Below are 21195 nucleotides of genomic sequence, written 5' to 3' on the forward strand. Positions count from 1 at the left end.
GAAGTTTTCAGGCTTTCTAAGCGGTCGAGTCGGAGCTGAGGATCGGCTCCGAACCTACACATAATAATGGAGGCGAGATAGGACTACATAACATCTACAATTTCTGGGCCAGGAACCACTTCTCTTGTGGTAGATAGACTACCTAGTGCTTACTCCACTATTGGGGATAAGCTAGAGGTTTCCAACACAGAAGAAGCGGGGCCCAGAAGCTGCAACAAGTCCTGGATACAGCAAATCTGTAGCTGGACTAGACTAGTTATAGGAAAGGGGGGGGGGGAACAAGTGCAAATGCGGGCTTTTAAATTAGAAAGTTGAGAGAGATGGAAAAACTGCCCAAACGGCCAATAAATAAAATTTCTGGGCCACAAACCACTTCTTATGTGGTAGATAGGCTGCCTAGTGCTTACCATTCCCACTGATAAGCTAGAAGGCTTCCCGCCAACACAGAAAGGCTTGGGGGCCTCAGGAGGTTACAAACAGTCCTGGATACAGCAAATTTGTATCTGGACTAGACTAGTTACAGGAAAGGGGGGAAACAAGTGCAAATGCAAGCTTTTAAATCAGGAAGTTGAGAGAGATGGAAAAACAGCCCAAATGGCCAATAACTACAATTTCTGGGCCGGAAACCACTCCTCATGTGGTAGATAGGTTACCTAGTGCTTACCACTCCCACTGATAAGCTAGAAGGCTTCCCTCCAACACAGAACGGCTTGGGGGGCTCAGGAGCTTACAAACAGTCCTGGATACAGCAGATCTGTACTGGTTTCATTAAGGATTAGCTGGTTGTCAGTGTACATGAGACAATTACTACATTGTCTCAAGATGCAAAAATTACCAAAACTGGTTGTGGAAAAATTGTGAATGTGCACATCAATGGAGTCTGGAACACTATTAGGTGAGCTACAAGGGTGTGGTGCATGAGGGGTTAATAGTGGGCTAACTAGTGGTGCTTTTGGGACTATAGACTAGGCTCGACTTATACAATACTGAATTTAGGGGGCAGTGCTCCTCAATACTTAAGCTAGCTGCTCTATGCTCCCTAATGTGCAAAGTATTTGCTCTGCACTCATCAGGTTACTGGGTGCAATTTCGGAAGTGACTTTATATGGAAAATGTAAGTGCTTGCGTATGTAACACATCACTGCTAAACGCAGTGGTGAGCAAATCAGCCAAATTTATACATGCACTGAAAACTGGCTACTAAGCTTTCTGACCAATAAAACTACACTAGCAGCTTTCCAAAGTGTTTCCCAACCCACATAAACAAGGCTACCACCTACTGTCACCAGATGGAATATGCCCATCCTCTTAATGTAAAAAAACATAAGAAGGAAGTGCACGGCTGCCACAAGTACTAACAAACAAGTTAGATAAGGTGATCTTGGAGCATACAGACAGACAGCGAAAAACAGTTCAAGCAAATGCACCAATTCCAGCTATAAATGCCAATAAATGCACAATAAGTCTAGCAAACAGTCAATCACTTAAATTACCTTTAAGTTTGATTTATAATTTCAACTACTTAGCTTTTGCCTGGATGGCACAAAATGTTACAAACTCTCTTCAGAGGCACATGCAAAGACATCAAGCGTTGTTGGGCTCTTGAGGAAATGAGCCAACAGCCACGTAAATGTGAAAAATTTACACTAGTACTGAAAATACAGACAACTAGCTAATAAGCCTTCTGACCAATACAACAACTACACTAGCAATTTTCCAGGTGTTTCCCAGACAGACCAGTCCACACCACCACCTACTGCCACTAGATAGAATATCCCAGTCTTCTCAATATAAAAACACGAGGAGGATTGCTAAAATGTGTACTGCTATCACTGAATTAAGGAACTAGGAGCAATCCAATCAATAAATAGATCTGCAACAAACCAGATCAAACTAGACACCCAGGCCTGAAAAGCACAAGCCACAATCCCACTACAGACATGTGTTTACTGCTGGGTCCTACTTGGCTAGTTTCAACAAAGCTGAATTTGATAAGAAACAAAATAATTTCCTTACAGTTAAAACAGAAGAGTTAACTGTTACCAGATAGAGATTTACTTATCTGGTGTAGACATATTCAGTAGACAAATTCTGTCTGCATTGGGAGTACTTCCTTTTTACAAAAGACAATATATGAATACACAAAAGGCAGACCAAACTGAGCATGAATATCTGTGTTACAACTGTGGCCATGCACACCAATGGTGTCCATGCAAGAAGTGCCATACAATCCCAACCTACCTCTGTTGCTGTCTTGAGGTGGTTGGATATCTGATGTTCCTAAGATGAAAGATAAATGTATGATGTGGTCAGCCTCCAGTCTATATGTGCATTGCTGCTGTAAAGAAATCTGCTGTAAATGTTGCTAATCTGGTGCACTGACTACCAAGATGTGTAGGGGTTAGTCCATTATGATGCTAGTATCCAGTCCTACACCTGGGTGCGTCCTCAATGGCTGACATCTCACATGGCATGGAATGTGCCTTTATCTTGACATGACACAATGTCAGTGACATGCTTATGACACTGCTGTAGTGTACAGTTTTGCCAATCCACAATGCTGATGTCATGGACCACTGCCTGCTACACCTGGGTCAGCAGAGGCTGGACAACATTCCCCTGTCCCCAACAAGCATCAATCATGGGATCATAACTGCCAGTAGTGAGATACCATTTTCAACAGCACTGACACTGGAGGATGAGGTTTACATCAAAGGACTGACAAACATACAGAAACCTGTGAACAGAACAGAAAGCTACTTAAACTGTATATTGCTAAGACTGGTAGGATGACAGCTACAGATGCAAGGGTGACCTAGGTTTACTATACTACAGTCAAAAAGGTCAGATGTGGGGGAGGTATGATTTAGAAATCATGTTTATGCTCGATTCAGAAGCTACTGTTTTATTCCTTAGGAGTACCCAACACCATTTTCTGAAATATACATGTGACACTGGCTATTTCAACAAGTGCCTGGAGGATAGTGCCTGCTAGGTGCATGAAGGAGATCAAGAACAGGCTCTGTTACCTTCATTGCTCGTTAAGGCAGTAGCTACTGGGTTCCTGTGATGGTAAATTCCAGAAAGCTGACACCAGTTATGACAGCCATTGGTATTATCAAGTTGGAGGAGTAGAGCAAGTATCAGCAGAAGGACCTGCAGTGCCACTGCCCTGATGACCTCTATGCACAGAAGCAGAGGTTAGGCAAGAACACCCAAAATATTATTCTAAGTGAGCTGCACTGTACTTTTATTTTCTCTTGTTTACATCTTCAGGGAACTCTTCATGCTACTGCCAGTGCTTTGTCTTAGACAGCATAATGAATATATGTGGGCTGTTGTGTGGTGTATTTATGACAAATGAAAGTTGTGGCAGCATGTAGTACAATATGCCAACTACATTTATTATAAGGTCCTGCAGAGATGTGTTATGTAGTGCGGTCATGCTGAACCATCATAGGCTTCCTGCATGCTACCTGGTATATCCCTGCATTTACCTGGGCCATATTTCAGTGTAGGTATATTAACCTATGCACCTGCCTACTGCAAAAGACAAACAACTAATGGTATACATGCATGGGATTGTTCTGTCATTTACCAGACACCTGATCAGGGTTCTCTGATGTGATTCTTTCTTTCAGCATAAGCAGAAATAAGAATGAACTGAACTGCCTAATGCAACAGGCAGGAGGCTAGCAGCCAGTCATGATTAGTTCTACTGATAAATACTGACTTATGCCACATATATCATTCCAATGGTAGGACAGGTTCATTTATGGCAAACCTCCTACTCTCTCTCCTTCCTGCAGGCCCAGAAGACAGATGTGCTCCAGCAGGCAGCTCAACTGCAGCCCATCCCTGTTGAGGCTATAAGTTGGAAAGATGATAAGGCTAGAGAGTGCCTAGATGGAGTGGAGATTAACATATCACAGTCAGATAGCCTGATCCCACTACAAAAATGGACCAGCAACAACTTGAGCAGGTGGTGGCATCTGCAGTCTAAACAGCAGTGGGCTGGAACATGACCAGAATGGAGAGCCTTCTGAAGCACATGCAGCTCACTAAGCAGGCCAGGCCAGACCAGTGGTCACAGTAAGATGATGTGATCCACTATCAACAACCACCTTGATTCATCAACTGGTGATGGTAATGTCCTCTTTTGTCAAGCCCCATACCCCAAGTATTATCCAATTCTAACCATCAATTGTCTGCTGTCCATCTCTGTTCGTCTCATACCCCCATCCTAGTGTGTGTGCATCCACTCCTGTTTGTCTGTGCTGTTCTGTGCCTGTCTGTTTACCCCTGTATACTGCTCTACTCTATATTTCCCAGCTTTCTATTCCTACCATTAATCCCTCCTCTTCCTTGTTCTCTATATAAAGAGAAGTGGACTCTAACCCCCTCAAAAAGAATCGATGCCCTGCTCCCCCCCAACCTACACACACTCATGCTGTCCTTCTGTGTTCCCTTGCTGGATGCTTTCCCCTTTTTCTACCTTTATCTATACTCATTTCCTCCATTTTTATGTATCTGATGGATGGCAGATACCATAGCACTGCAGTTGAAATTACTGTACAGCTACATATCCTTATGTTTTTCTTTGTGCAGTCCTGTGGGAGGACATGCAAGTATGCTCTGCCTTGCGTCTCTATATACCACTTTATTCTGAGATGCAACAGTCTGCAGAGTTTTATTTTTACCTTTTACGAGATCCATGCACAGTAGCAGATGGCCACATTTTTTTCCCGTGCACAGTTTTCAATACGAGGAAGAGTCCCCTTGTGCATAAAATGCACTGCTCATCTACGCAGGTTAAAGTGCAGCTACCTGCATGGGAGAACTGCATGTCTCACTTTAGAGATGTAATTAGTGTCTAGGTTCATAGGCAGATATTAGACAATTAGATGCAGACCATTAGCAACTTAGTCCAGTGCATCCAACATCAAGACATACTTCCTGCTTCAAGCACATTCATACAAAACATACACGGAAGAATTTTAGTGTGTCCATCCAATAGCATAGGTTGCTACTTTGCTTAATATGCAGAGCTAGTTTATTTCCAGGGTGGAAAATGCACTGGGTAAGAAATGCCATGCCAAAATCTCCTATTAACTTGCTGATTGTAAAACTAATAGTTCCTCATACGTACATAGAAAGGTCCTTAACCTCAAAGACACAGTAGGTCAAGGGCTTTCATGGATGAAAAAGGCAAACATAAATCAAAGGAGACAACTCTACAGGAAACATAACACACAAAAAGGACTGCCAACTAGTCTGGATAACTAAGGGACCTGAGGCCTGCAACTCTTTTGGTTTACAAACCTTAGGGATCTGTTCAATTGACTGCCAGTTTTCAATAAATACATACTGAAGGGGGCAGGTAATACAGGAGTATAGTGGAAGACATGTTTGGTTCTAGATGAGATGACCTTGGTTATTAGTTGCCAAGACAGAAGGATTTTCCAATGAAAGTAAAGCCACGATGATCGGTTGATAAGGAGACATCATCCATAACAGTGCTCAGATCTCCAAAGATGGCTCACTTTTAAAGAGTATCACCACCTACGTAGTTAATGAGGAATTATTTATTTTAACAAAGTGGACTACATTGCATTTCTTGGAATTTAGTTTGATGGCATTGCTCTTGCAACAGTCTGCAAGGTCCAGCCAGTCCTTGTATACGTTTACATCAGTGAGTGTTGGAATAACTACCCTGAATTTCCATTCAATTCATTTTTTTTATTTAGAGACCTCGGATACTAGCTTAGAAGTAGTCAGAGAAATAAACTGACAAATACAAGAAGACCCAGATGCCAAGCTACACAAACCTTGTGCAAGTGTGCACTGCACCTTTATAAATCCCATTCTAAGTCTTTGATAATACTGAGTGCACTGTAAACTAGAGTATTAGATGTGGGGCTACTGGGAAATGACTGACAAACTTAGTTTGACTGGTCTTCAAAAGCATTGCCATGTTGGCTTGAATAAGATGTGTGTATTCCTTGCACATTTACTGACTTAGCAGCATTTGTTTTTATTCTAATAATAGTCTTTAAGTAAATATTGCAGTTTGTGAGGCTAGCAGGATCTTATTGATATTTTTTCCAAGCATCATCCTTGGTCTTTAGAATATTTTGATACCAGGAGTTAACTATGAGAACTTTTGCCAGATACTCTAGGAATTAGTTGGAAAAGCCAATCTTGAATGGGGTACATAAGCTACAAAATTCTGATGTTGCAAAAGTAGACATATCACAATTATTAAGAATGGCCTAGTTAAAACTCCGAAGTTCTGTAGGAAGCATGGAATCAGCTGACTCAGCAACATGGAGGGATAAGAATGGTTGCTGATTTGTTAATTTTAAATGACCACATAGAAATAACTGTGCAGTGGTCACTGAGAATGACTGCAAAAGTGGAGTTTATACTGCTTTACATACTGCATTTGTTATATGCAAGTCAAGGACTTAAACTGAAGCCTGCATTAAGTTTTGTTTTTATTGTTTCAGTTATTAATTGTGTGGCACTGAAGTACCTTTTTAGAAGGGTTTTGCACACCATATTAACACTCAAAAGTAAGACTGTGGAGAACAATTAACTTCCTGCTTTGACTGAACTTCAGATTTTCAGTTACTGATCAAGTTTATCAGTTACACTGAAGAGAGAGGAAGCACAAAAAACATTGTTATGAGGAATTTATTTGGCATCTTACATGAATTTGTAAAAAATTACAGTTGTGTAAAATCTTACAGTAACAGTAGCTGTCCTTCTCTACACTGTTGCAGTATTCTTCACTGTAGGGATCACCTGCCAAGGATAGGTCAATGACCAGCCAGTATAACAAAACCTTTAGATCTTGTATGCCCGTACGTCACTCACATGCTCCCCGTACAGCACATAAGGCATAAAGGTGACACTCAGACGCAGTTACCCAGAACAGTGTCTATAGGCCAAAAGAGGCTATGCATATCCATAAGAAGAAAATGCAGATAGAAAAGGAGGACCCTCGGCCAGGAAGGAAACCAAAACAAAGCCCAAAAGAAAAAGGGGGATGGAGGGGGCAGTGAAGAGGACATCTACTGTTATGGTAAGATTTTGCACAACTGTACTATGTCCTTCTATATCAGTGTTGCAGTGTTCTTCACTGTAAGGAGAGTACAAAACCTCAAGAAAAAGGCTGAGAAGAGCCCTCAACAAACACATGCAGAATGGCTTTAGCAAGACATGCTCTGGCCCTAGAAACCATACCCAGTGTATAATGCTTAGTACAAAGTATGCACTGAAGACCAACTAGCAGCTTCAGGTAAGAAATTAGTGTTCAACCCCTTGATGAAAGCACCAGAAGAGGGAACAGCCATAGTAGGCTCTAACAGAAGTAGAAAGATGTTTGCCATGAAAAGAATAACAAAAGAAAATGGCCTTGGATATCCAGGAGGAGATGGTTTGCTTGAAAACAGACAAACCCTCTGTCCTGAGATAAAAAAAAGAAATAAAATATCAGAATTATGAATGGAGTTTTATCCAAATAGTACCCAAGCTGGTCTGTGCAAATCCAAGGTATATAAATCCCTCTCTCTAGCAGACTGGGGAGAAGGAAAAAAATGGAGGGAGTTGTACTGCTTGAGTCAAAGACAACCCGTTAACCACCCACCTTGGGCATAAAAGAATTACTATGAAGGGACACCCTGTCTCTGTGAAAAAAAAAACAAAAAAAGAGGGATGTCCATAAGGGCCTGAAGCTCAGAAACCCCCTCTGAGCAGAAGTAAGAACAAGCAATACGACAGTCTTCCATGTACAATCTTGCAGAGAAGCTGAACCTGGAGGCTTAAAGGGTGCCTGGGTCTATTTTTCTACAACAAAATTAAGGTCGCAAGGGGGGTGAAATAGTCTTCCTTGGGAGCCTAAGCTACATGACACCTTTAAGAAAATGTTGGACCTCAAATTGAGAATCCAAATGAGGATTCAAGGAGAGACAGGCAGAAATAGCTGAGAAATGAGCCACAGAAAAAGAATAGGCCAAGACAGACTGGCACAACTCACACAAAGAGAAGAGAACGAAAGGGACCCCCACCGAAAAAGGGTCATGGTTACGTGCATGGCACCAGACAGAAAATCTCTTCCACCTGGACATACAAGACTTTCTGGTTTGCAGGTTCTCTTGCTCTCTAAAACCCTGAGCTCGTCGTCAGAAAAGGGGTGCCTAAATGGGATCAAAACCCTATCACCCACAGTGTGAACTGAAGAGTGGACAAGTAAGGATGCATGAGTGACCCCTTGTTCTGTGTGAGGAGGTCCAGCTAGTGAGGTAGCTTGTGGTGATTGCCTCAGGCCAGATGCATTAAGAGGAGAAACAGTTCTGTCTTGGCCAAAAAGGAGTCACTAGCAAAGTTTTTGGGGGGTCCAGCTGAATCTTCTGTAGGACTTTTGGAAATACGAGAAGGGGATGGAAGGCATAAACATTCCCTTCCAAGGAAAAGAAAGGGAGTCCGTCTTCAATGCCAGATGATATGGCACTCTGCAGCAGAAAAGAGGGAGCCATCTGTTCAGATGGGAGGCAAAAAGATCTACCTAAGAATACCCCACTGATAGACTATATCCAGAAACATGTCTTTGTGAAGCATCCATTCGTAAGACTGTGTTTTGGATCTGCTCAAAACAAGTGTCGCTATTAGCTTGTGCTCTGAAGGAATATACACTGCTTGAAGAGTTAACTGACAGATCTAGTCCCAGGAATACAGAGCCAGGCTGAAGAGAAGGTAAGACTTTGTGCAACTGAAAATGAGAGGAAGAAACGTAGAAACTGCCTGAAAAGAGGGTGAATATGAATATGAAAGTAAGCATACTTCAGATATGATGACACCAGAAAAAACAAGTTTAAATAGTAAGCTTCCAAAAAGAAAGAATCTTGAGAAAGGTGTTGAGTAAGGAGAGATCCAGAATAGGACTCCAAGTGCCCTCCTTTCGAGGAACCAGGAACATCCTAGAGCAAAATCCCATTTCTACAGTTCCCTTATCCACCAGGAACCCAAGAACCTCTGAGAAATGAGGAAGCTGTTCTGGAAAAGGTTGGGAAATCCCTGAAAAAGGAGAGAGAGACAGAGACTTGCACACCATGAAGTTACCCTGACAGATGACACACAGAACCCAGGAATATGAAGTGATGAGTTGTCAGTTTGGAAGACAGAGGGCAAGCTGAGGGGACAAAGGGAAACTGGCTGAAGGGGTAGGGGGGAGCAAAATGTCAAAGACAGGCAGGCTTTTCAACTAAAGGAGGCCTCTAAACCACCGCAGCCTGAGAATAATTAGCAGGATGAACTCGCCTACCACTCTTCATATTTTTAGTGGCCTAACAAGGCTGCCTAAGAACAAAATCAGACTTAGTAGGATAGTTCCTCTGGAACTTAGGGATAGGGGACACAAAAATATGTTTAAGGTGCTGCAAAGCTTCACCTTTTTCCTGATGAGACTTAAATATATCAAGCAGCAGCAGTCTCAAGGAGATTTCTATTATTCAAAGCAGCATCTTTATTTTTACTATTTCTATACTTGATATACATTTTTATATTTGAGATATAGATTTTTGACCAATACAGCCATGATATATATATCACAATATAAATATGACTTATGAATTGCTAAATATTTACATATGTATTTGTTGGTTAGTGAGATATAGAATCTGTCAGTTAAATGTCATGAAAATTGCATTATCAATTTATTAATATATTATTATTATGTATATTTATGTCTTTAGTTAAAAACTAATCCATGTCATTTTAATAGTATTGCCCTCCAAACAGAGAGAACTTTATAAAATGTTTTGTCAAAACGGTTTACAACCCATTATGAATAGATAATGCTATGGTAGGCTGCTGATTTAATTAAACTATTTAATTGGTTTTTATTTGAATTAATTGAATGATCAAAGGTTTTAATTTGATTGGGACTAATATAAAAGGATATTAAGAGCACTTGTATAATGAATCTGAAGAAGCGTGTCTTTCTGGATGCACGCGAAAGTGCTCATTTCGTTTTAATAATAAAAGTGTGGATCTATACGTGGTGGTTTGACTTCAACTTTTTCATTTCTGCTGTATTTCCTTATTTGGAGTCACCTTTGAGGGATAGGTTTGCATCTTTTCTGCATTTCCATTCATCCTGTTTGCTTGGTGCTTGTCCCTACACGATGGAAGGAACATCGCTGGAACTTGACTACATCCCGGAGAAAAGTCTCTCTAACCATAGATGGAACAACCTAATTGAACAGAGAAGCAATCCGCTTCTCAACATGGAGCTATCTGCCACCGGCAGCTCCATTGAATCAGGTACTGTGAATATGCTGTCTGAATTTAACTCACTCTACAGAGAATTGGAGAATAACTTATATAAATTGTTCCAGCTAATATGGCAGCGCCGGCACCTTGAAGCACGTCTCCACTTCAAGGTGGTTCCGAGAGGGATGAGGGTTTTATGTATGCCCTCTTATGGGAACAGTTATCCGGAGCTCCTAAAAAACTGGCAAAAGTTAAATCTAGACCTCAGCTTCAATTATATTAAATTATTAATTGAATATTTCTCACCGATAGAGAATGAACTATCGATAAAGACTGACATCATGTATAAAGAGATTACTAACAAATTTAAAGGGGACATGTTTTGTAGTAGACTAGAGAATCTCATATGTCAGGTTGATGCCTATGGTGAAAGATTACAACAAGTTAAACTACGGAAACTCCAGAGAGACCATTGTGACTTTCAAAATAGCCAGGTATTTGTTTGGCCCAAGATCCATCGGCGACAAGAAACACATAGGGTTGAAACCATTCCCTCTTTCAATGACACTGATAGAGGTATCGCCACAGCCACACCAGACATTTCCCCTTTAATTGACGCTTTTGCGTTGGATAACGCAGCATCGACAGCCTCTAGGAGCCGAATACGTATGACATCAGAACTTTCAAATACTCCACCACCGAATCAAATGGCCATGAACCAACCACTTAATTTGGGAGCAAAACCGAAGACTCAACAAACTAATATTGAGTCTTTTTTACCGCTACCGGTACGTCTGCGGAGAAATTCAAGAGGAAGGTCGCTGAGTCGAGGAAGAGGAAAGAGAAAATTATCAGGAGAATCGTACATCAAGAGAGGCCGACAGAGGGATTAAATAATTTAGTTTTTAACTTATCAGAACTTGTACTCACAGACACTGACTACAATATATTGAACAAAGGCCTACCGTTTATTCCTGCGCAGGTCAGCATCTTATCAGACGTTTTGATTGATATAAGAGCATTTGCCCATAACTTAGCATTAAAATTGTTTTTTTTAAAAAAGGGCAACATAATACAGACATTAATAATGATATGAAATCTGAATGTTTTAAAAGAAAAAGTATATTTACACCTGCAATGCATCCACTTATTGAATGCTTTATTACGGCTTTATTAGTGAGACAGATCTGTATAGTTATTATATGAATCAGAGTAATAATTCTTCTTCGAATTTTTATAATGTTACTAAAGAGGAATGGGCATCTATAAATGGATTAGTGAAAAATGTGAATGTTACCATTAGGCCAGCTGATAAAGGAGGTGGCCTAGTGCTGATGAATACTAAGGAGTATATAGAGTATATGAATTTAATGTTGCAAGATAATGTCACATATAAGCTGATAGATTTGAAAATAGTAGAGAAAATGGTATATCAAGTACATCAGGAACTATATGAACTAATGATATGTAGGCAAATTAATTATGAATTCTATTTATTTTTGTTATTTGAACATCCCACCATACCATATATTAAAGGTCTCCCCAAAATGCACAAGGGCACTTTACCTCCACCTTTTCGACCTATAGTGGTAGGTCATAATTGGGTCACTGAAAATATATCCATATTCATTGAGAAAAGATTAAAACCTCTTGTCTCCACTATTCCCACTATCCTGAGGGATTCCCTGCAACTTATAGATAATATAAAGGATCTGGGAAGTAATATATCTGATTCACATCTCTTAGTCACCCTTGATGTGAAGAATCTTTTCACTGCAATTCCAAACTCCTACGGATTGGAGGCTATTAGGAATTTATTGAATCAAAGTCAGAAATACAACAATAATGAACAGATCCTGTTGAATGCACTATTAGAATTAGTACTGACTAATAATGCTCTAACTTTTAATGATTCATTTTATATTCAACAGTGGGGGGTGGCCATGGGCACCCCCTGCGCAAACACTTATGCTAATCTAGAAGTACATAACTGGGAAACTTCTTGTTTATTCTCTCATTGGGCCTTTCATAAAGTCCTCCTATATTATAGATTTGTAGATGATATAATACTGATATGGGATGGCAATATTAATGAGTTAAAAATTTTTATATCGGAATTAGAACACACCACAGATTTCCTAAGATTCTCAATTGAATATTCTCTAACTGAGATTAATTTCTTAGATTTGAATATTAGAAAGGATGGAAAAGGTGGACTTACAACATCACTATTTAGAAAGACATGCTGGAAGAATACATTGTTGCAATATAACAGCATGCATCCCAGATTTATATTTAAGAATATTGTCAAGGGGCAATATATGAGGATTAAGATAATATGTCAGGAAACAGATGAACGAAACAAGGAATTCAATAAGTTGGAGAAATTATTTCTACATAGGGGCTATGACCCAGAAATGATAGACAGAATAAAGGATACTTTTATGAATGAAAATACCGAAATTCAATACACCTATCAGATTTCATCTAAACACTATTATCATCAATATGATGTACACAGAATATCTTTCCAAACTAGTCACAGCAGTGATAATAAACATATAGTAAGTATAATTAACAAGAATTGGCATATTTTAACCACAGATGAAGAAATTAAACTACTGATTGGTATAAGACCAACTTTTACATATAAGAACATGAAGAACTTAAAAAGGATATTATGTATTGAAAAAAAGCCAACACTATCCATTGGAATCCATACAAACAAAAAAGAAAAGGGAATACATGCCTGTGGAAGATGTAATTCCTGTCAATGGATATCTAAAGAGACATCATTTATACATCCTGAATTACTTTACAAATACTTTACAAATTTGAACCTAGATTCACAGCTTCTTGTGAGGATGTAAATGTCATCTATCTCGCAAACTGTGAATTATGTTCAGTATTCTACATAGGCATGACTACGAGGCGACTAAGAGATAGGATACAGGAACATATCTATGCCATTAAGAAGGCAGACCCTAAAAATGCCCTTGCTAAACATATATTGGAGAATCCTGAACACATCTTTAGTTTTAGGATACTACAAAAAAGGGAGCTAAATATGAGAAAAGGGGACAATTTTAATGATTTAGAAAGTTTGGAATTAAGCTGGATACTAAAATTTAGAGCTCAATATTATCCAGGTTTAAACACATATATTAGTATCAGATCTATTTTAAAGAAACGGAAATACAAATGAAATATAAGACATTTTAAAAGTCTTAAATTTATACATGGACTCATATTATTTATTTTATATACATATTCATGTATTTATTTATTTATTTATCTATTTGTATACATTCTCATATACATGTTCATATATATTATAATATATATTTTTTATATACTTGATCTGATTTTTATATACTTGATCTGATGTTTATTTATTTATTTATTATGTTAATCTATGAAGCCATATTATAATCCTGTTGATATGATACATAGAAATCTTTATTTTTACTATTTCTATACTTGATATACATTTTTATATTTGAGCAGCCATGATACATATATCACAATATAAATATGACTTATGCATTGCTAAATATTTACATATGTATTTGTTGGTCAGTGAGATATAGAATCTGTCAGTTAAATGTCATGAAAATTGCATTATCAATTTATTAATATATTATTATTATGTATATTTATGTCTTTAGTTAAAAACTAATCCATGTCATTTTAATGGTATTGCCCTCCAAACAGAGAGAACTTTATAAAATGTTTTATCAAAACGGTTTACAACCCATTATGAATAGATAATGCTATGGTAGGCTGCCGATTTAATTAAACTATTTAATTGGTTTTTATTTGAATTAATTGAATGATCAAAGGTTTTAATTTGATTGGGACTAATATAAAAGGATATTAAGAGCACTTGTATAATGAATCTGAAGAAGCGTGCCTTTCTGGATGCACGCGAAAGCGCTCATTTCGTTTTAATAATAAAAGTGTGGATCTATATGTGGTGGTTTGACTTCAATTTTTTCATTTCTGCTGTATTTCCTTATTTGGAGTCACCTTTGAGGGATAGGTTTGCATTTTTTCTGCATCTTGAGAAAGGTGTTGAGTAAGGAGAGATCCAGAATAGGACTCCAAGTGCCCTCCTTTCGAGGAACCAGGAACATCCTAGAGCAAAATCCCATTTCTACAGTTCCCCTATCCACCAGGGACCCAAGAACCTCTGAGAAATGAGGAAGTTGTTCTGGAGAAGGTTGGGAAATCCCTGAAAAAGGAGAGAGAGAGACAGAGACTTGCACACCATGAAGTTACCCTGACAGATGACACACAGAGCCCAGGAATCTGAAGTGATGAGTTGCCAGTTTGGAAGACAGAGGGCAAGCTGAGGGGACAAAGGGAAACTGGCTGAAGGGGTAGGAGGGAGCAAAATGTCAAAGACAGGCAGGCTTTTCAACTAAAGGAGGCCTCTAAACCACCGCAGCCTGAGAATAATTAGCAGGATGAACTCGCCTACCACTCTTCATATTTTTAGTGGCCTAACAAGGCTGCCTAAGAACAAAATCAGACTTAGTAGGATAGTTCCTCTGGAACTTAGGGATAGGGGACACAAAAATATGTTTAAGGTACTGCAAAGCTTCACCTTTTTCCTGATGAGACTTAAATATATCAAGCAGCAGCAGTCTCAAGGAGATTTCTATTATTCAAAGCAGCATCCAAGACTTGGCCTCAATGTTTTCACATAATGACTGAAAGCAAAGCCAACAATAAAACCTCATAACAGACCCAAAGACAGCAACTCTAGAAAAGGCATCAGCAGCATCACAGCTACACTGGATAGAATAATGATCCACCTGACAAGGTAGAACCTTAAACAGAAAGAGCAGAAGATTTTGTTTCAGTATAAAGGAGGTCAGAAAGAACCTGACAAGCCCAGGCAATCAAGGCCAGACCATATCTGGAAATGAGTCTGGTAATTGATGCCTAGAAAGGCCAAAGTAAAAGCAGTGTAAACCTTCTTACCAATTTTCTCCATTGCCCTACTGTCCTTATCTGAAGGCAAAAGCTTAGAAGAGGTCAAAGTTTAGAAGACTTGTCAATGAAAACTAACATCCCAGCAGGGTCAGCAGAAACACACCTACATAACAACTGACATGCCTCAGGATCCTTACAGAAACGGTCAGATTTCTTTGGAGCAGGAGGCTGAGAATCAGGAGACTGAGAAGCAGCTATAAAGGTGTCTAACAAAGCAACCAACACAGGAGATACTGCAGAAGACTTGGGAGTGTCCACCTTAGCAACTCTTAATTCCTTTTCTTGATATCAGATACTTGAGAAGAATCTCACTAAAAATATTCCATCACTCTAGGGATAGTGTCTGCAAAAGACAACGCCTCTAAAGGAGATTCAGGACTAACAGACTGTTCTTCATCCGAACCAGAAGCCAAAAGGTGAAGGCATCTGGGAACAGTAAAACAAGGACCCATCATCAGACTCTGAACCCTTATCTGAGGAATCAGTTTCCCTAGTCAGTTTGGAAAGAGTTGAAGTCCAGGGGGGTAATCACAGAAACCCCTTGGAGAAGCTTCAGGGCCATTATAGCATTAAACAGGTCCTGAGTAAACTCTTGCCATTCCCTCTGAGAATCTTTAGGGTGTAAAGTAGTATGTTTAGTCTTCTGCTTTTTCTTGGTAGGGAAGTCTACCCCAACAAACACAAGAGGTTCTGACCCTAAACAAGATTCAATACGAGTACCCAGAACCTCTTCCCTGACCGGAATCTGCAGAATCCCTCTAGTTCCCCCTCAATGTCTAGAACAAACATCTGCAAAACCTCTTAGGACATGTAAAAGGATAGATCCATGCCGGCCTTCAATGGGGTCACTGCAGAGGAAGCCTATGCAGACACCAGACTGCCTACAAAGCTATCACCCACTTCTAGAGGCGCAATAGGTAGAGGCTGGACAGCCAAAGAATCTGGCAGACTTTTTTTGTCCTTCTTCTTAATTAATGGTACCTCATGGTTAGAAGATTCTGCCATGCTATCCTTGGCCAACAGTTTAAGCATCTAGTTCTCGAGATAGATGGCCATGGAAGACAACATGCTTCTAACAGACTTAGGCACAAATGCTTAACAAATGTTACAGGACATATGGTCGTGAGAAGCACCCAGACAAAGACACTGATCGTGCTGATCCTTATGGGGAATCTGCCTCCCACACTGACATTTTCCCTTGTTGGGTGACATGAACTATAGGCAACCAAAAGAGAACAAGAACAAAAGAAAAAATACCCCAACAGGGCACTTATATGATGGCTATTTACTCAGGGGTCTATATTATAACATCGAAAACCCAAGTCAGCGAATGGCAACTAATAAACAGGGAACTGTCATTTCCGCGGACAGCCACTGCAGCAAATTTTTTCCTAGGGGGAAAAATTGCTTGGCCAAGCAGAAACGAGACAGTATTCCAAACCTGTCAGAGTGGAGGGGGGTTTGCCTCCACACTCTCCCAAATAAATATACCAACTCCGAGATCGCACTATAGTGGGGAAAAGGGCAAATTCACAATGATGACCAAGCGTTTTTCCCCTAGGAAAAAAATTTGTGTAGTGGCCATTCACGGAAATGACAGTTCAATGTTTATTGGTATGTAAACAGGTATTTGCTGACTTTGGTTTTCAATAACGTAACATAGACCCGATATTCAGCACAGCAAAAGGGCATTCAGGCTGATGAGCAATGATGGCATTTAGACTGTCTTCAAAGAAGTTCTGGGTAACTGCTTCTATACATCACCGTTATGTCCTACATCCTGTACAGGGAGTATACATGTGACATATGGCACATACAAGATCTAAAGGCTTTGGTATACTGGCATCGGAATGGGCTATCCTTGGCAGGAGATCCCTACTGTGAAGAATACTGCAACAGTGATATAGAAGGACATCAACTCATTTAGATTTCTACCGGTGCTGGTGGTACTTTTGTGTATTATTGTTAGTGACAAATTTGCATCCTTTCTTATTAGGATTGCTATATTCCATTCTATCCTCTATCCTGGTTGATTATTATGGTATCATATGCAATTATAATTAAGAATTAGTATGTAAAATATTAGCTTTTTTCATTAGCAAATGTTCAGTGGGAATAACGAAGTCTACTGCTGAGGCAGCTGTACATTCTGTTCTAAGTGAAATTTACAAAGATTCATTCGGACTACTTTTACATGGAAACGAGCTGAGCTGACTGCAGATGCAAGCAATTAATCTGCAGAGTTATGAGTACTCTTTGTTGAGGGAAATTCAAAACCTAAAGGTACAATGGCAATCAAATTAGTGAAAAATAAACTTTGAAATTATTCTGTATCAGTATGAATACTGTAATGCATTTAACAGAACTATGCACAATTTGGTTTTATTTAAAGATAGCCAGTGCACTTTTTCTTGGAGTTAAAGTTAATGTTTGCTGAAAGCATACATGTTCTTTTTTATATCTGGTAAAGGAATAGGGCTAAGAAATTAACAGACAGCAATCAGTGTAAGTAGGAAAACAAGCTTTAGAATGCACTTTGGCATGAGTAACCATAATTTTATGTTAGGTAATGGCTGAGGTTGCCGATTTGGGGCAATTGCTCTTATATGGAAAGTTAAACTTAATTTTTTTTAAAGATGCAGATAGTTTGTGGATTTGTTCTAAGTTAGTAGGGGATGTGATGCTTTGAAAATGTATTTAGCTTCTGTTTGACTGCTTTCATTAAAACAAAAAGTCTTGATACAGACTGGAAAGGAGATGAGAAGAAACAACTGTATGAAAGATCAGCCTGCCAAACTTTAGTATGTACATTTGAAAGGAAAGTTAGAACTACACATTCAAAAAAATGGACATGAATAATAAGTGCAAACAGCTTTTTATCAAAATGGCTACACTATCCATATTATCTTAGAAATCAAATGGCTTTATGGGCATAAGCAAAAAGAAAAGACTACTGAATTATAATAAAAAATGCAGACTGCAAACAGCAATGCTGCAGAATACACATTTGTAAAGAAATAAGCATGTGAATTTGCCAAAGAGAGGACTTCAGGACTGATAAGCATCAGAATATCAGGGACAAAGGAAAATAGGAGTAATTATACTAATTGCTAGAGGGGATCCAATACTGATAGAAAAAAAGACAATAACAGTAGATTTGTTCTAGTAAATGCCTACTGGCAAGAGAGAGAGCTATGCTGGAATATATTCTTATTCCATTAAAAACTGCTGTTATGGAGCTTAAGAAAATTTTGGGATGGTGTAAAGGTTAAAGTCTTTATCTCACAGACATAAAGGTACAAGGTTTGATTTTGACCTCTGGTTACTATCTAGGTTTGTAGTAGTTTACAAACTGATAACCTAGTATAAACTTAACACTTAGCTAGCAAGGGGAATACCACAATCAAGAATGTGGATTCCCCGGGCCCAGGTTAGTCAACTGTACTTGAACTGGGTTGACTCCTGTGATTTCCCCAAATGTGGGAAACTCAACTGCATTACATAAGGTAGTAGGAGACTGCAGTTGCACTGTTCATCCATAAAACCTATTCAAATGTAACCTTGACCACTGGACGGGAAATCATAATTTCATCTCCAGGCTGCCTCCTGTATCTCTTACAGACAGAAGCAGGCAGTAAACATTCCCTAACTAACATACCCCTCTCGCATAACTTTTTAGCAACCTCCTAACTTAGTCCTGCTGTCAAATATCCACCTCCACTTAACATGTTACAATGGGATGCAATTAGGTTGTGTTGCATAGCCAAGCTTATAAAGGCTCTGTGGTCATCAGCCTAGTATACACCTATGAATCTACTATTGTTAATGCAAGCAAGCAGATGTAATACTATTTCAAGCTTTGATTCTGTAATAGCAAGTACCTTAAAATTATATAACCATGTAAGTTACAAATCTTTAGTTTGGGGTCCTTTATCCTCAAGAAAGCCACCATGTACTTCTCTGGACATGTGGTGAAATTTCATGTTCCTCTCCATTTTTCTAGATTTCATAATGCAGAATCTTTTATAAATGAGGATATGGTAAGTATATCTACAGAGCTCTAAGGAGATGCACAACCAGTGGATTTTGTACTCAGTATAATAACGCAAAACATTTTTGGGTGCATAGTACTGGAGGCATTGTTTGCGTTTCAGACTACAATGTATGAGACACTTGGCAATCATATTACCATCTCAGGTACTGACACTCTTAAGATAGAGACTCTACATCCACCAGACTGAAAGAGCAATCTCATGACTTCTATGTAAATAAAAACTATAAAAAGAGTAGTACAGCTATGCCATTAGAAGGTCATGTAAAAAGAAGCAAGTGGAATCTCTCCAGAAACCCTCCAGAAGCCTGTAACAAGTCACTCAAAGTGTCAGAAACAAAGAAAACATTTATTTTTAAGCTCAACACTAGCTTTTCGTCAGTTTGAAAAAACAACTTCCTCAGAATGGATACAACGTCATGATAGTTAACCCCATCCATAAGAACGCTGTGGACCCTCCCATGCGTCCTCTGGTCAGTGCAGGGGCAGTATCACCTATGCGAGTGCTAAGGTGGTGGATACGATCTTGAAGAAATATGTGGTGAGTGAGCCTCAAATATCTAAAGATTCCTGGTCTTTTCTATTAAAGGTTAATAAAGTTCCTTATATTGTAGATAGTCATTTTTTTACTATAGATGTGGAGGATTTATATTCCTCTATTCCCCATTCAGTGGCTTTGGATTGGATTCCAGCCATGATGATTTCTAAGGAAGCTCCAACTGAGGAGATTCAATTGGTTAGTGAATTGCTAGACATTATTTTGTCTTGCAATTACGTGACATTTAACAAAAGATATTTCCTTCAAACGATAGGTGTATCCATGGGGTCTCCATGTGGAGCTAGCGTAGCCAATTTAGACATGGCCTTTTCGTGCAGGAAATGTTTTGTGACAGCATGTTTTATATTTTAATGTATTTCAATTGACTTTTCAGTTTAGGTTGATTCGGGTACTTACATTGTATAAAGGACATTTTATTCTATAGTTTTTGTATAGCCTTCAACATAGCAATGCATTTTTTGCATTTTAATATAATTTTTAATGATCATGTGAGAGGAAGGCTTGGGATATAATAAGGGGTTAACTGTCATGACGTTGTATCCGTTCTGAGGAAGTTGGTTTTTCAAACTGACAAAAAGCTAGTGTTGAGCTTAAAAATAAACATTTTCTTTGTTTCTGATGCTTTGAGTGACTTGTTACAGGCTTACTGAGGGTTTCTGGAGAGATTCCACCTGCTTCTTTTTACAACAGTTTTTTCTTTGGTCAGCAGTTTGTTTTGCCCATTAGAAGGTCAGACTGAAAGGCATGGTGCGCAGGGAGTAGTGGTGGGGGCATAGAAACCCAACAAGAAGACTATTCTTAGTTATGAAACGGAAAAGCAAGGCACACAGCTTAAAGGGCTACTGTGTACCAGATTTCCAAACAAGAATATAGCACTGAGCATGATTCATGAGTTTTGTAATCATGTATCACTAAAGCAATGCAAAACAGTGAAGCTCTATCAGTATCACCTTGTAAGTGCACACATGTTGCACTGCATGAGCAAGGTCTTGACACACCAAATCTACTGTAACAGCAGCCCCTTGTGTACCAGTCAGTTGCTGATAGCAGTTTTGGAATTCTGAAGACCCACTACACCTATGGCAATGCATCTTTGGTTCACTGTAGCTGAAAGAACAACCCCCTTGTGGATGTGGTCATATGCAAATATGATCATGTCTTCCATCAGTCAAACACAGTGGCCCTCCAAATTAATATAATGATATACAAACTGGACTGATGCACAAACAATAAGCTGCATGTTACCTTGTCTGCAACCTTCAAGTATACTAGCTGTATAAATCTACTTGGTGCTGGTAGTCTATACACC

The 21195-nt window shown here is 39.1% G+C and overlaps 2 protein-coding genes and 1 non-coding gene across 10 annotated transcripts in view; 1 reads left to right on the top strand and 2 right to left on the bottom strand.

The window, feature by feature from the left end:
- The window catches only part of BNIP2 (BCL2 interacting protein 2), a 2487402-nt gene that overhangs the window by 1642283 nt on the left and 823924 nt on the right, over positions 1-21195 (bottom strand). The gene's annotated exons all lie outside the window — the stretch shown is intronic.
- The window catches only part of MRPL13 (mitochondrial ribosomal protein L13), a 506205-nt gene that overhangs the window by 321258 nt on the left and 163752 nt on the right, over positions 1-21195 (bottom strand). The window lies entirely within an intron of this gene.
- On the top strand, positions 18651-18816 carry LOC122807306. The gene has a single exon (XR_006365631.1). It is a non-coding gene; the product is annotated as a U1 spliceosomal RNA (small nuclear RNA).

This window comes from Protopterus annectens, chromosome 7.part0 (genome assembly GCF_019279795.1).
Source record: "Protopterus annectens isolate FY-2018-M chromosome 7.part0, PAN1.0, whole genome shotgun sequence".
Taxonomy (NCBI): Eukaryota; Metazoa; Chordata; order Ceratodontiformes; family Protopteridae; genus Protopterus; species Protopterus annectens.